General features: G+C 35.4%; 1 protein-coding gene across 1 annotated transcript in view; it reads left to right on the top strand.

Annotated features, from left to right (window-relative positions):
- LOC115218300 overlaps positions 1–17500 on the top strand; it is a 1044479-nt gene that overhangs the window by 579165 nt on the left and 447814 nt on the right. The window lies entirely within an intron of this gene.

The following is a 17500-nucleotide window of genomic DNA, read 5'->3' as shown; positions in this document are numbered from 1 at the left end:
AGCTTATATACAAACTTAATTACAATCAAGAATCGTGTGAGATTTATTAATAGCGTATCATTTAAAATTAGTAACATTGACATTGAAATAATTAATGATCGAGTTTCATTAATCATGCCATAATTGAACGTTCTTTGACTGTTAAAGTACAATATCTTATCAAGCTCATAAATACAAAATGTTTGGTAACAGACTAAAGTATGTTTCACGGAAACGTTAATGTTTATGATAGAATATTTAATTGGTGTTGCACAGAGATTACAATATATTCACATACACGCACATTCATAGACGAAGGCATAAATAAACACATATGCATCTCTTTCTCTCTCTCTCTCTCTCTCTCTCTCTATATATATATATATATGTGGTGTGTGTGTGTGTGTGTATATATATATATATATATATATATACACACATATATACATACATACACACACACACACACATACATGTATATATATATAGAACCCTGACGACATTAAGCACCTGCAATGTGAGCTGAACAAAATATACAAGTGGGCTGAAAAGAATAGCATGCACTTTAATGCTGAACAGTTTCAAGCTTTATGCTATCAGCATGCAAAACTAAATGCAATACCCAATGAATAAACTGGACCCAGAGGGATTGCAATCCCAGAGGCATAATCAGTGCTTGACCTGGGTATTTACATGAGTGATGACGCAACTTTTCATGTACATGTTGCTAAATTGGCAATGAAATGTAGACGGCTGGCCGGATGGATTCTTAGAACCTTTAAAACAAGAGAACAAGAAACCATGATGGTTCTCTGGAAGACACTTGTCCTAAGCCACTTTGATTATTGCTCTCAGCTATGGTCACCATCTAGTGTCAAGTTGATCACAGAACTTGAGGTGATCCAACGAAGCTACACGAAGAAGATAGCCTCTGTGCAGCATATAAGCTACTGGGAAAGACTCAAGAGATTAAAACTCTATTCCGTGGAGCGTAGGCGAGAAATATATGCCATAATATACATCTGGAAGATCCTGGAAGGACTTATCCCAAACATTGGCATCGAGAGTTACACAAATCCCAGAACTGGGCGCCACTGCGTGATGCCAAGGACTCCAAATTTGCCATCAAGATGTAGGACAAGATACTGTGATAGCCTGGGCTTCAGAGGCCCACAGCTCTTCAATATCTTCCCGAAGAACCTGAGGTACCTGCATGGGGTGGATGCGGATGTCTTTAAAGTAGGAATGGATCTCTTCCTGTCAGGAGTCCCGGATGAACCAACTTCACGGCAGGAGGTGCAGATGAGGGCAGCTGCATCGAACTCTCTCATGCACCAAATGACAGTTGCTAAAAAGCATTCGTGAAGCAAAATCATGTAGCAACACCAAATGGCGGTGCCCCAGCGTGGCCACAGCTCGTGAGCTGAAACTAAATAAAATAAAAAATAAAAAATAAAAAATATATGTACTATTTATGTATATTGTATATGTAATTTTGTATAGCTTCGTTTTGTTTTTCAATTTAGAGAAGATACTAACTTAGCAGCAGGGTTTTGAAGAAAAGCCTCTCGTTTTTTAATTCTCCCGTAAATTTTAAGCAAATCTTTCAGATTTTTGTTTTCTCAGATACCGTGATTAATTTGTAGCGTATAAATTAAAGGTATACATTTCCTCTCTAACAACGAAAGTCCGTCCATAATTTCCCTCAGACAGACTTGTATGTATCGTGTTACTCCAATAATCATCATTCAGTAACTGAAAGTGTATATTGGCTACTGAACTCAGTACTCCAAATCAGTGATCCTTATACTCTATCTTACTGTTCAGAGGATTACTGATTTCCACAACAAGGAAACGGACATTTTTTGTGGTCCTGCACAACAATATTCTGCCGTGTTGTTTTAATTTGATTACCGTTTTGTAGTTTCAGCTCCATCAATATTCTTTTCACCCATAGATCTTCATATAGAGATCTTTGCTGGTATTTTCTTATTTCTTATTCTGGTCTTGATTTTTCAGGGCATCGCATCATCTAGAAGGCATTGTTTTTACTTTAATGCTTGCACAACCGACATTTGTTGTTCGTCAGTGTGCCTTGCTTTTTATACTGTAAGTAGTTGGTGGAGAACTCTTGCATGGAGGTTGCATTCAAACTAGGATGCCATAAACTTCTTGATGCTCCGTGTTATATCCTCACCACCACCACCACAACAACAACCATCACCACCACCATCACCACCGCCGCCGCTACACCACCACCACCAAAACGACCACCACCACCATCAACGCCGCCGCCGCACAACCACCAACAACACCACCGTATAAACCTAATTCGACAGACTTTTGATTAGCGATAATTTAGTTTTAGCAAGACCTCTTTTTATTAAACCTCAGCGTATCCATTTTTTTTTCGCATAACAGGATTTGAGGGATATTTAGCTACTACATCTAACTCATCATTTTTCCAGGTAAATTGTCCTACGTCCAAAAGTCGTGAGGTCATCAAACTTTTAGCTAGAATTAAACAACCGATAAATCTGTATTTCTGAAGAGCATTAGGCTAACCCTTGGTAGGACTCATTTATATTTTACTTAATGATGCTCAGAATCGAATCTATTTTCACAAGTTCAAGAGCCACTTGTCAGTTTTAGAGATCTATTGCTACTAAAAGAAAGGAGGTTTTTTCTATCAAAGAGTAACTAGAAAATCAATGTTGTACCTGTATTTCATTATGGTTTGCAGTTGTAATGCACTTCGTCCTTAGTCATTTCAATGTCTTCCTTATAATGGCGGATTCACCACCATAATATTAACGTAAGTAAGATTATTAATCTAGCCTGTGGAGCAAGCTTATCGGATTTTCACGAGTTGATTGCAAAACGTTTTGGACCAAATATCGAGATCTCAGTTGATCATCCAAGTATTCAGGGTTTGCTATCAGGTAAGAGCAGGCTCGAAGCAAATTATGGATAAAATTATGAGAAAATGAATTACATTGTTGAGAAATTAAATGAGATTTTATCACGAAATATATGTGGATAATTTATAGTTCTACAAAAGACGCCATTCTTGGTTTAAAAGATTATTTAAATGGTGGTTAATAAAATATCACTGTCTCAAAATTAAAATGTCTGAAATATATTTAGATTAAGATTTAAAGCTATCAATTTCAACATGAAATCAATATCAAGATGATATCCATTAAACCAGTTATTTTAGAAGTAAATCTGATGGGATTTTCCTTTTCAAATGCATAACAAATTGATATAAGAAAGAAGAAAAAAGACTGCGTCGTCTATTGTTTTCTATTTAGTAATTTGTTTTAGAATAAATTTTACAAATAGTTTGTACGTGCAGGATTGATTAAGATTTTAAAAGAGAAAATATCGACGAAAGTTCTTTTAAAATAGAATTCCAGTACATAACTAAAAGAAATTATCATTATCACTGGAAAGCAAGTAAACTCTGGACGATATTATATATCAAATTAATTAAAACTATAATCACCAAGTCAATCCCGACTTTCAGCGTTGAAGGACTAAGCATATTGAAATGGAATTTAATGCTGTTTAAACGTATTGTCTGCTCATTCCCACGCACAAGAACACACAGGTACTCGCACGCTAACCGATCGCACACGTAAGCTTACATATGATGGTCTGAAGAAGCAAGGAAAACATCAATTAATATTCGAAGCTCATTGTTGAAATAACTAATATATATAGTAATTGACTCACTCTGATTTCAATCACTAACAAAAACAGTGAACATTCTCTAAAATATACTTATGTGACTTTCTAAAATTGTCTACATTTTTAACCATAATTTTTTATTTGTATGCACTCCTAACCCCTTTTCAACTATATGTATGTGTATGTGTTGTGTGTATATTCTTTTATTCATTTACTTGTTTCAGTCATTTGAATGCGGCCATACTGGAGCATCACCTTTAGTCGAACAAATCGACTCCAGGACTTATTCTATCGGTTTCGTTTGCCGTAAACTCACCAACATCGGTTGTCAAGCGATTGTGGGGGTACAAACACGCACACGCACACACATATATGTTATACAGCTGGCTTCTTTCAGATTCCGTCTACCAAATTCGCTCACATGTATTTAGTCGGCACCAGGCTATAGTAGATAACATCAGCCCAAGGTACCACGCAGTAGGACTGAACCTGGAACCATGTGGTTGGGAAGCAAGCTTTTTACCACACAACCATTAAATGTGTGAATGTTTGTGTGTGTTTGTGTTTGTGTTGTCCTCCTCCAACGTTTCAGAAACAAACCACAGGTGTTGGTTTGGTTAGCGGTTCGGCTAAAAAGTCCGATAAAATAAGTACCAGTACTTTAGAAAAGTTCTGGGGTCAATGTGTTCCACTACAACCCCTCACGGCAATGCCTTATCATAGCAGCTGTCCAATAAGTGAAAGAAGTAAAACACACACACACATACACACACACACACACACACACACACACACACACACACAACACACACACACACACACACACACACAAGCACATACAAATGTGTATGTGTGTATGCATGTGTTTGTGTGTCTGCTTTCACACCGTTCCTATTTATCCCATTTAAGTACCTCTTTGTGTATAAGAGCCCGTATGCGTATTCATTTTGTGTGTATTGTAAATATTGTGTCAATACACCCACCCACAAAAATGTCGTGTTAAAGTTAACAGTTAGATACGAATAATTAGTTGCGGATGAAATACAATAAAGACCCCTTTTATTTGTCACCAGGCAAAGTTAATATACGGAACAATTAGTTTTCGATTGTGAAATGCAATTTTTGATTAATTGCGTTAAGTTAAGATATGCAATATTGCTTGAATGCACTGTGTTTATTCTGTAATAGATTACAGTATAAAAACCCGGATACAGCAAATGCATCAATCAGTAATTAATCTAACTATCTGTAGAGAGTGCATCATTTATGCAAATTGGAATATCCAAATGATAATCCTTTAATGACAATGGTTATATAATGGCTGTCATTAGGGTAAGTTATAAGCGCATTGTTAGTTATTTAATGACATCTCAGTAAATATAGAACACGTATATTCAGTCATTTTCAGTCTACGATAATATTGTGCAAAAGTGACAATCATTTAAGGTAGTCTAATGTTTAATGTACCTACGATAAACATTAGACAGAAATATTTTGTAATTCATTGTAGCATTTGTGTATCGGTCTATTTTCAAGCATATAAAAAGTGTATCCAAAAGACTTCAGGATTTTTTTCAGGAGAGATGTTTGTTAATTTCAAAAACGTACAAAACCCTGATCGCCTTCAAAGCCATATCCACTGATTTCAATGCACTAATAGCGATCTTCCACTTCTTGAAGGCCCCATGGAAGTATTCCAAAGTGAAGATGCCGCGGATCCTTGTCACGGCTTCCTCCATTTTCTCCCTCATCATGGGGAACAACGAAAAGTCATAGTAAAGTCTGCACGGTAAATAGGTTGGAGGTAAGATTTTCTGCCCATATTTGTCAAATAATTGGGTGTCAGGATGGTTTAGGACTGGTGCATTACCCTGGTGCAGGTGCTCTGGCGTTTGCGATTAAATATTTTCCTAAATTCCCTCAAAATCTCCACAATATACTCTTTGCTGACCGTATGGCCAGAAGTAATCTATATATATATATATACACAGGCAAAATTAATAGAGGTCAGAAAAGTGACGGTTGGTGATGACTAGCACCGCATATGGTAAAATAAAAGTTAAATTAACTCCTAATCCACTAAATTACTATATTTAATGACTGGCAAAGGGACTTATGTCTCTAGCATATATGTCTGTATCGCGATTTCGAATTTTGATGTAGACCAGCTTAATTCTCATGGGCGGCTCTTAGCACTTAGGATTGAACTCAACTTCCTTTTTGAATCTTAAAAGAAAAGCTGTTGAAAACATGTGGTGATTTTCAGAACGGTAGGAGTGTAAATAACAAATTAAAAGGGTGGTTTATTAGCAATTAGAAGCTGAAAACAAAATTAATAGATGTCCTCTATTAATTTTGCCTCTAGGTTCTAATTGTTGATAAGCCCCACCTTGCCCTTTTTAATTTGTTGTTTACACTTTTACCGTATGTATATTTATATATATATATATATATATATATATATATATATATATATATACAATATGTTACATTACTCGGTAGCTACCGAGTAGTGTAACATATTGTATAGATAAATTTCCTCTATTTACATAATATTGAGGTATCTTTCTTTCTTTTGTTATCTTACCGTTTTATCAATATATATATATATATTTATATGTTACTATACGCAAAATTTTCTAACATTTTTCTAACATAACGACTTAAATATATTCTTTAAACCTATAACACAAACCTTCTGTAGTTTTTTCACTATTTTATGTGTATATATATATAATATATATATATATATATAGTATGTATGTATATATGTATATATATATATATAATATATATATATATATATATATATATATATATATATATATATATATGTATATATGTATATATATGTGTGTGTGTGTAGGTTCATGTTTCTCTAGGTAGATATGTGTTTGTGCATGTGTGTGTAGTGGGTTATGTTTGTAATAATAGAATATTTTTGGCTAATAGAGAAATGACGTGTGAAGTTGAAAGACATTTTTTATCGTCAGCCAAAAATTCTATGGCCGTGAGTAAGGGAGGAACGAGATATCGACATCAACTGAGTCTGTTCCTGAGAGAAGTGAGTGTCATCAATGATAGTGCATTGGTATGTTGTCGAATTCCCTGACCGGATGAATGACGTACGTTCTTGTAGCAAATTCAGTTTAGTTGTTGTTTATTTCCGTTTTTTATTTATATATATGTGGTGTGTATGTATATGTGTATATATATATATATATATTATATATATGTATATATATATATATATATGTGTATGTATATATATATGTATATATATATATATGTATATATATATATATCTATATATATATATATAATATATATATATATATATACATATATATATATATATATATATAATATATATATATATACACATACATAAATAGAGAGGCATGACAAAAATAAATAGACAACCCTATAATCATTGAAATTTATTCAAATTATTTATTGATTGTTATAATGTGAATATTTAGTATTTAGTAGACATGCCTTTTGCATTTTTCAATGCAAGGACCCTATTAATCATGTTACTGATCAAAAGACGAATATTCTCTTGCGGAATTTCTTGCCACCTTTCATGCAGTAATCTCAAGAGACCTGGCTTTGAAGATGCTTTGTTCTTCCTTTTATAAAGTGTCCTGTCCATTACGTCCCAGAGATGTTCAGTAGGGTTCATTTCTGGTGACTGGCTTGTAAGCTTTTTTATGGAATCTTTGTAATACATTTCTCATCCAAGAAATCTTGGTTCATTTTAGCATAGTGACATAAAGAGACTTCGTTAATCACTTCCCCACTGGAGAAGATTGGACACATCCTTATCTGAGTTTATGTTTTCCTCACACTCCACCAGCTCTGAACAACCATTGGTCCAAATTGTTCCCCAGACCATCATAGAATAGCTGCCGTGTTTCATTGTTTGCTGCAAACTTTACATATCAAATTCTTGACCACAGAGTCTCCGGAAAAAAAACTCGACCACTGTCATAAAATACAGCAAATCTGGACTCATCAGAGAGTATGACAGTGTCCCAAAATATTAGTGGCCTTTCTAACACCTCACTGCCCCAGTCGTTTCTCCGCTTGATGTTGGCTAGTCGAAGAAGTGGCTTCATTCTTGCTGCTATGCCACAAAAAAAAAAACAAGTTTGTGGAGATACCTGTTCTGGGACTGACATCAACTTGTTCTGCTATGTCAGAGGCTTTGCATCGAGGATTATTCTCTATATAAGAAAAGAGGCATGTCAGAGGGCCGTGGTTGATCTGTGTGAGATGATGTGGACTCCTTCCCTCTTTGGTGAATTGCACGATTACTCTAGTAACAGTAGAAAGTTAGATCCTAAGGTTTTCTGCGATTTTCGGCTTAGTCCACCTTCAGAATACGGTTTCTTTGAAATTCAGACAATCCCAAGTCTTCTTTTGCACACGACACCATTAAACATTCACATATAGAAACCTGAAAGATAAAAATATCAATTGATAAAAATATACACCATTACAAGTTAGAATTAACATAAAATGAAGTTTTATGGTGTGTCTATTTACTTCTGTCATGTCTCTGTGTGTGTTTGTGTGTGTGCATATATAATATATATATATATATATAATATATATATATATATATATATATATATATTATATATATATAATATATATATTATATATATATATATATTATATATATATATATATATATATTATATGTATGTATGTTAGTATGTATATAATACTATGCAATAAAATTTTTACTACTTAACGTTTTATGATATGGAGATTTGTATATTTCCAATCACGACTCATGCCTAAAATGTCACTCCACCATTAAGTTTGACCTGAGTACAACACACACACACACACACACGCGCACACACAAATGTACACACGCACGCCCCTCACACATATAGATACACAGATGTTATAGCACCTATTTGTAGGTGACTGATAGAATAATACGATGTGTGTGACTGTTTGTATTTATGTGTGTGTGTAGTAATGTAATAGATTTTAAAACAGGAACTAATACTAATGTAGCATCACTGTACTCCATTTATTGTGAAATTTAAAGTGTATCCAGAAGTTCTTCAATTGCAGAAGTATATTTTGGAGACGTTTCTACTTTTAAAAGGATTGTGATAGAAATAGCAATATACAACGCGATATATTAACTGTAAGTATACGAGCACTCACTCACACATGAATATACCCAAACACAGATGTTCACACACGCACACATCTATGTGTGTATGTATATATATATATATAATATAATATATATAATATATATATATATATATATACATATATAAATATATGTATATATATATATGTATATATATATGTATGTATATATGTATGTATGAATATAGGCGTGAGTGTGTAAAAGTGTGTGTGTATATCTATATATCGACCTCTCTCTCTCTCTCTCTCTCTCTCTATATATATATATATATATATATATATATATATATATATATAATATAATTAATCCAAAAGAACGAAGTAAAATATGCAACATGACAAAACCTCAGCGCGAGGACGTCGTACATGCAAAGTATTAAAAACGCTCAGGGAAGGAAAGAAAGGTTGTTTAACGTGTTGTGCAAAGCTCTTCTTCAGAAATAGGTGACAGAGGAATGTCCAAGAGAAAAGTCAGACGAAAGAAAAACAACCGCCAACAATCGCGATGTACTTGTATTTTGAAATGACCGGAAGGGAATGAATGAATGAAAAAAAAGTTCTTTCTAAGATAGGAGCTTGTAAAAGAAGATATCTGTATGTATGTGTGCGTGTGTGCCAGCGACGAGTGTCTGTGTGTGTGTGTGGTATTAACTGTGTATACTTGTATGTTCGAGTAATTTTTGTGTCTTTTAAGGTTGCAGGAAGAATTCAACAGCTAAGGTAACAGGAGTGGTGCTCTTTTATGTAGCTGTGTGTCTCTTAACATATTCGTGAAGGGGATGGTCAGTGGAAAAGTGTTTGACAGACAGTCTGAAGGGTGTGTATGTGTGTGTATATGTGTCTGCGTGCATGTGTATGTTGTGTGCGTAGTTTGTTTGTGGTGTGTGTGTGTGTTTTGAGTGTGGTGTATGTGTGTATGCATGGGGTTGTGCGTGGGGTTGTGTTTGCGAAGGTATATGTGCGTTCTTGTATATATATCTTAGTAAACATGTATCTATGTGTGTATGATTTATGTATGCTTGCATGTATGTATGTATACATGTATATGTAAATGTATGCATGTGTGTGAGTGTGTGTGTACGTATACACCCACACAAACTAGGCTTCTGATACGTAAATTTCAGAAGTTTATCCTCTGGCAAACGAATAGTGACGATGGGCTCAGTGTTGGAAGAAGGAGAAAGGTGACAGCTTGTTATGAATAAATAATCTCACGCTCTAACACGTACTGCATACACTCACTCTCGTTTATGAACCACACACACCACACACACACACACACACCACACATACACACACACTCACACGCGCACATAAATACCTAAACGTTCAACAGAAATGTATAGCCACAAATACATACGTAGATGTATGAAAGAAAACTTTCGTGATTATTTCCGTGTAACTACGGAATCATCAAGTATAATATTTAGACATCTATCTATCTATCTATCTATCTATCTATCTATCTATCTATCTATCTATCTATCTATCTATCATCTATCTACCATCTATCTACCTATCTATCTATCTATCTATCTACTATCTATCTATCTACTCTATCTATCTCCATCTATCTATCTATCTACTATCTATCTATCTATCTATCTACCTATCTATCTATCTATCTATATCTATCTATCTATCTATCTATCTATCTATCTTCTATCTATCTATCTATCTATCTATCTCTCTCTCCCTCTCTCTCTCTCTCTATATATATATATATATATATATCGATGTATGTCAATATAGACTATCACACTTTTTGAGAGTGTACGTGTGTGCGAGTGTGCGAGGGAGTGTGTATGTGTGTGTTTGTCTCTATGTGTGTGTGTATGTGTGTGTTGTGTGTGTTGTGTGTGTATCTGTGTGTGTCTGTGTGTGTATGTGTGCTTCTTGTATTCTTGTTTAGTCATCATCCTACGCTATTCATATTTCACTGTCATAATTCCCACCACGTTCCATTTCACCCAATTTGCACTTCTTCATTGGTCCGTAACAAAATCATCTGCCATCACTACATCGTAGCTCTGACCATTACACAAACGTTCGTACCACCAACTACACTACCACTACCACCACCACCACTACCACCACCACCACCATCACACAACACCATCACATTATCGAAAGAAGCGATGTAATGGGTGTTAATTGGAAGAATCTCTACCGCTTGGTAATTAGCCTACTGACCAACTTCAAGTTACTATGCCACCTGTCGCTGTTATTGTTGTTGTTGTTGTTGTTGTTGGTAGTGCTGATGGTTGTATTTCTTGATGTGGTGATGTTGATTTGATAATGGTTTTCGTTATTGGTGTCATTTTTGGCATTGTCTGGTTGATGATGATGATGATGATGATGATGATGATGATGATGATGATGATGATGGTAATGATGTTGATCAACATCATTATCACCATCCCTCGTCATCATCGTTGGATTCGTCTCTCGTCGTCGAGATATGGTTGCTGTGTTTGGCCTGGTGGTGCTTACTCCGGTTGAATTTAAGACGTCTGTCATTAAATACTTTCCCAAATCTCTCACTTGTAATTAGCATACACATAATAATAATAATAATAATAATAATAATAATAATAATAATAATAATAATAATAATAATAATAATAATAATAATAATAAGAAGAAGAAGAAGAAGAAGAAGAAGAAGAAGAAGAACTTCAAATTTTGGCACAAGACCAGCAATTTCGGTGGCGATAGTAAGTCGATTACATCGACCACAGGGATCAACTGATACTTATTTTATCGATCACTAAAGGATGGAAGGCAAAGTCGACCGCGGCAGAATTTAAAATCAAAATGTAAAGACGTACGAAATGCTAATAAGTCTTCTGACCGGCGCGCTGACAGTTCTGCCAACTCGGCATCTCATTATTATTAATATTATTATTATTATTATTTTTTTATTATTATTATTATTATTATTATTATTATTATTATTATTATTATTATTATTATTATAATTCTATGTTTGACTTTTGCTTCATGTCTGTACAAGTTGGCTCCACATCTCACCCAGAGACCTCAAGAGACAACAGGTTGGAATTTCTGTGCCATATATTAAAAATAAAAATAAAATTCTAAAAAAATTTTTTAAATATAAATAAAGATTTAAAAAAAGTTTGTTTTAAACCTTGGGATTACATAGAGAGTATTTTGCGTAGGATATGAGCAGTTCCCATGAGCACTATCTTTTGAATTTCAGCCATTTTGGGGTTTCCTGGTATCTGAGTTAGGTAGCAATCAGTCCCTTTCGCTATCATTCCCAGGGCACCTATGACAACAGGTATTGTTTTAGTCTTCAGCTTCCACATTTTGCTGATTTCTATTTCAAGATCTTTATATTTGCTCAGTTTTTGGTAGGTCTTGGCAGATAGGTTTATATCGATTGGGACAGTCATATCAATGAGGAGGCATGTTCTTTGTCTGAAGTCTTTCAATATGATGTCTGGCCTATTTGCATCTATCTTCCTGTCAGTTTGAATGGTGAAGTTCCAGAGGAGTGAGATGTGGTCATTTTCAAGCACTGGAGGTGGATTGTGTTCCCACCAGATTTTTTCATGGGGCAAATCCAGGTTTTTGCAAATTACCCAGTGAATATATTGTGCAGCTCTATCATGCCTATTGAGGTACTCTGTAGGCGCTAGAAGACTGCATTTGGAGACAACATGATCAATGGCTTCATTTTGTTGTCGGCATACACGACATGTTGGGCTACTCCCGTTCTTTAATATGTTGGCCTGGTAGTTTCTTGTTGGCAGGCATTGATCTTGAGCTGCTATGATAAACCCCTCTGTTTCAGATTTTAAGCCAGAGGCCATTAGCCATTGATGGGTCAGGGCTTTGTCGATATCTGCATTATTCGCTCTCTTTGGGTATTTGCCATAGAGAGGTTTTTCTTGCCATTTATTATTCAGAATATCTAAGGCCGCAGTTTTGGCACGGGTTTTCATGCGCCTAGCTTTTTCTGTGCTTGTTTCTTCTTCTTCTTCTTCTTCTTCTTCTTCTTCTTCTTCTTCTTCTTCTTCTTATTATTATTATTATTATTATTATTATTATTATTATTTTATTATTATTATTATTATTATTATTATTATTATTATTATTATTATTGTTGTTATTATTATTATTATTATTATTATTATTATTATTATTATTATTATTATTATTATTATAATAATAATAATATTTCGATAACGAATAGGGAACGAAATTGAAACGCCAAAGGGGGAAAGAAGGAAAGCATTTATGAAAGGACAAGAACATAAGTATTTAAGTACATTGGAGGTAGATGAAACGAAAAATGAGGAGGTGAAGCAAATTGCAAATAGGAAGTATACGAAGAGGAAAATATTACAATCAATTCAAGAAATGTTATTGAAGCAATTACTTCAAGAGTAGTTGCAGTCATCGGATATGGAATTCGAATTGTGGGCGGAACAAAAGGCGAAATGCAGAAACTTGAGTGGAAAGCCCATCAACCGAAAGCTGATATCAACCGGTTTTATATGAAGAAAGATCATGGTGGACGAGACTTAATTGATGTTGACGAATGTGTAGAGATGGAACGAAAAATCTTACTCGATTTATTTGCAGAACATTACAGAAATGTTATTACAGACAATTCATTGACTCTAGAAAATATGAATTATAATCTCGTCAATAGTTTCTACATGGAAAGTACTGTTTATTTAGCAACATTCTTCAAGATTGCTTTTCATTTAGAATTTTATTGGTTAAAACAAAAGCTCTTTGCGCTTGTATACTTTCTTTTCTCTTTTGTTTTATCCTTTTTATTGGCACGGCAAGAGACAGCAGTAGAGAAACAGACAGTAAGAAAGCGAGAGAGAGAGAGAGAGAGACAGAGAGACAGAGAGAGAGACAGATGAAAGAGAGAGTGACTGAGAGATAAATACAAATAGAGAGAATTGGGGTTTATTAATAGCGTAGAAGTTACACGTTAGTTACCTCTACTGCCTGGTATGCTCTAACTTGGAGTTGTAGTACCTCTCAAGGCTCCCAGTTAAGGATCAGTTCGCAGATATCTTGTGACTAAGACCTACAAGATATGTATCACAGAGTTGCCCTCATCCCAGTGTGTAGATACGCCTTGATATTATATAAACCAGTCTTTACATACTGCTCAACAGTTGAAAATAGGTTCTGGGCAGCCACGGATAATTTTGGGAAAGCAAGAGCTTGAGAAAAACTGAAAATAAACCGACAGTAAGCAACGATAAATCATTGTTCTACCTTTTCCAAGAAAACATCGTGAATCTTCAAATTTGGACCGGCCGTTGACGTCTGTAGACATAGCACATGACTAGTTAGAGCGAGAAGGATTAAAGGCAAATTAGTATCCAGTAGTCTTTGAACTGAAAACGTGAAATATGCAACAAAATATCAAGTATCATTTTGTTTGCTGATTCTCCAGTTGAAGCTATTCGCCACTTTTGGCAATAACATTCTCTATTAATACGCTGAAGAACATTAGGCTCCGACACCATCTGCTAAGACCTTTAAGCTTATCATCCACTTCCCGTCTCCGGAGCATATTTTCTTACTTGTGCTTCCTGTTATTCATAGGTCCTTATATTCCAATACCTTCTTGTTTCGAACTACTTTTCTCTGGAACTCCCCACCATCGTCTTTTCGTTCTCTTATTTAATTGCCTCCGAAAGGATGAAAGGCAAAGTCGACCTCAGCAGAATTTGAACTCAAAACGTAGCGTCAGACGAAATACCTATTTCATTACTACCCACAAGGGGCTAAACATAGAGACGAAAAATAAGGATAGACAAACGGATTAAGTCGATTATATCGACCCCAGTGTGTAACTGGTACTTATTTAATCGACCCCGAAAGGATGAAAAGCAAAGTCGACCTCGGCGGAATTTGAACTCAGAACGTAGCGTCAGACGAAATACTGGTAAGCATTTTGCCCGGCGTCCTAACGATTCTGCCAGCTCGCCGCCTTATTAGAAATAAATATAGAATGATTTATACTGCAAATTATGAGAAGTAAAGAACGAAAGTGTGTATGTGTATGAATGTGTGTGTGAGTGTGTGCGAGTATGTGCGTGTGTGAGTGTGTTTGTATTCACGCGCGTGCAAGTGTGTTCGTATGTGTGCGTGAGAGAGAAAGAGACAAATAGACAGACAGACAGAGAGAATGAGAGAGTGTGGAAACGAAAGAATTTTATCGAAAAAGTCTTTATGTACGCAAAAAGGATGACATGCATCTCTCTCTCTCTCTCTGTATATATATATATATATCATAAACACACACACACATAGCATTCTCAAATACATTGTATATATATGTGCCTGTTTGCTAGTGTTATTTTTCGCGTGTATGGATGTTTGTGTGTGTGTCAGAGACAGAGAAAGTGTGAGAGAGAGAGAATGACAGAAAGAGAGAGTGATAAAGATGAATTTGAAGTAAAAATATTTGTCGGTTGTTAGGCGATGTGTGCACGAGAACGCAACAGGTTAATAGAAATTTGGTATCTCAAAGAGTATGGAGTTTGTATGGAGACATAAGAGTGCGGAACATGTGGGTAGAGGAGAGAGCGAAAGCAGGATAGAGAGTGAGAGGGAGAAAGTAGAAGAGAGAGAGAGAGAGATAGGGAGAAAGTAGGAGGGAGAGAGAGAGAGACAGGGAGAAAGAGTAACAGGAGTAAGAGTGGTATATAATGGTTTATATGTACGTTTGTTTGTGTGTATGAGAGAGAGAGGGGGAGAGGAGAGAGATCTGGGATGTATTTTGTATGCATGTGTGAAAGCGAGGTATTAAAATTGCCATCTAAATGTGTTTATGGCTGTAAGCGACAGAAGGGATACAGTTCATTGGGCGCGCATGAGTATGTCTGTGTGTATGTGAGAAAATATGTCTGTGTGTGTGTGTGTGTGTGTGTGTGTGTGTGACAGAGAAAGACAGGCAGGGTGAAAGAGACTGCATGATTGTTAAGCCTATATAATGATTATTAGTGGCTGTGAGATTGAAAATATTGGATGGCGCTTCAAATGTGTGAGATGTACGTAACGGAGGATATGCGTATACGTGAGAACAGTAATGTATGTCTATGCAAAAGTGCGTGTATCTAAAATGGAAAACTATGTTTAAAAGTAGTAACAACCAAATTTGAAAACTGTCATTATGAGATCCATTTTAAAATTACAAACTCCTAGTTTTTTTTTTGTTTTTTTTTTTGTTTTCTTAAGATACAATAACGTTTGCATTTTTACGTCTGTTGAATTTTAGTAAATTGTATTTTCTGGGTTTTTTTTTATTCAATGAGTAATTTTGATGAATTTTTTTTATTTTTCAAGTCTCCCAAGAATGGCCTCTTGGGTTGTAAAATAGAGAATTAGATTTGATGAGGATAATTGTTGATGGGAAGTGGGAGGGGGGCGATAACAGGAGATGGCTGGCTGCGGAATCGATTTGGTGGGATAGTTCCAATCTACCAATGTTTATGGTTATCATTTTTTTAGATTGTTTTTTGTTTTCCTTTGACTAGGCTCTTTTTCCTTTACATTGTCTTTATCGGAAGAAGTGTAGAAGGGAGATGTCGGGGAAGTGAAAGAGGAGGGATGTATCAAGAGCGTTTGCAAGTTCTTCGAGACGAGTAAGATCGATGCCATTGCTGTTCAGCTTGCATAAAATATAGGTCAACAGGTTCTTACTTCGTCTTCCATCGACCTCCTAGACATTACAATATTTCCCACCAAATTACATTCTAATTTCACTAGGTTCTTACTTCGTCTTCCCTCGACCTCCTAGATATTACAATATTTCCCACCAAATTACATTCTAATTTCACTAGGTTCTTACTTCGTCTTCACTCGACCCCCTAGACAATACAATATTTCCCACCAAATTACATTCTAATTTCACTAGGTTCTTACTTCGTCTTCGCTCGACCTCCTAGACAATACAATATTTCCCACCAAATTACATTCTAATTTCACTAGGTTCTTACTTCGTCTTCCCTCGACCTCCTAGATATTACAATATTTCCCACCAAATTACATTCTAATTTCACTAGGCTCTTACTTCGTCTTCCCTTGACCTCCTAGATATTACAATATTTCCCACCAAATTACATTCTAATTTCACTAGGTTCTTACTTCGTCTTCGCTCGACCTCCTAGACAATACAATATTTCCCACCAAATTACATTCTAATTTCACTAGGTTCTTATTTCGTCTTCCCTCGACCTCCTAGACATTACAATATTTCCCACCAAATTACATTCTAATTTCACTAGGTTCTTACTTCGTCTTCGCTCGACCTCCTAGACAATACAATATTTCCCACCAAATTACATTCTAATTTCACTAGGTTCTTATTTCGTCTTCCCTCGACCTCCTAGACATTACAATATTCCCCACCAAATTACATTCTAATTTCACTTGACTACAAAGAGATCATATAAAAGAAAGACGTGATGGGCATGGCTAGAAAGACTTTGATCAGAGAGCAATCCTAGGCGCAGACTGTGTGCTAAAAAACTTGCTTGCCAACCATATTTTCCGGGTTCGGTCCCAGTGCATGGCAGCTTGGACTATCCTTTTGAGTGGGTTTGGTAGAAGGAAATTGAAAGAAGCTCGTTTTCTATGT

The sequence above is a fragment of the Octopus sinensis genome, linkage group LG13 (assembly GCF_006345805.1).
Source record: "Octopus sinensis linkage group LG13, ASM634580v1, whole genome shotgun sequence".
Classification (NCBI taxonomy): Eukaryota; Metazoa; Mollusca; class Cephalopoda; order Octopoda; family Octopodidae; genus Octopus; species Octopus sinensis.
The sequence above is the reverse complement of the archived record's forward strand: the minus strand, read 5'-3'. Positions and strand labels throughout refer to the sequence as shown.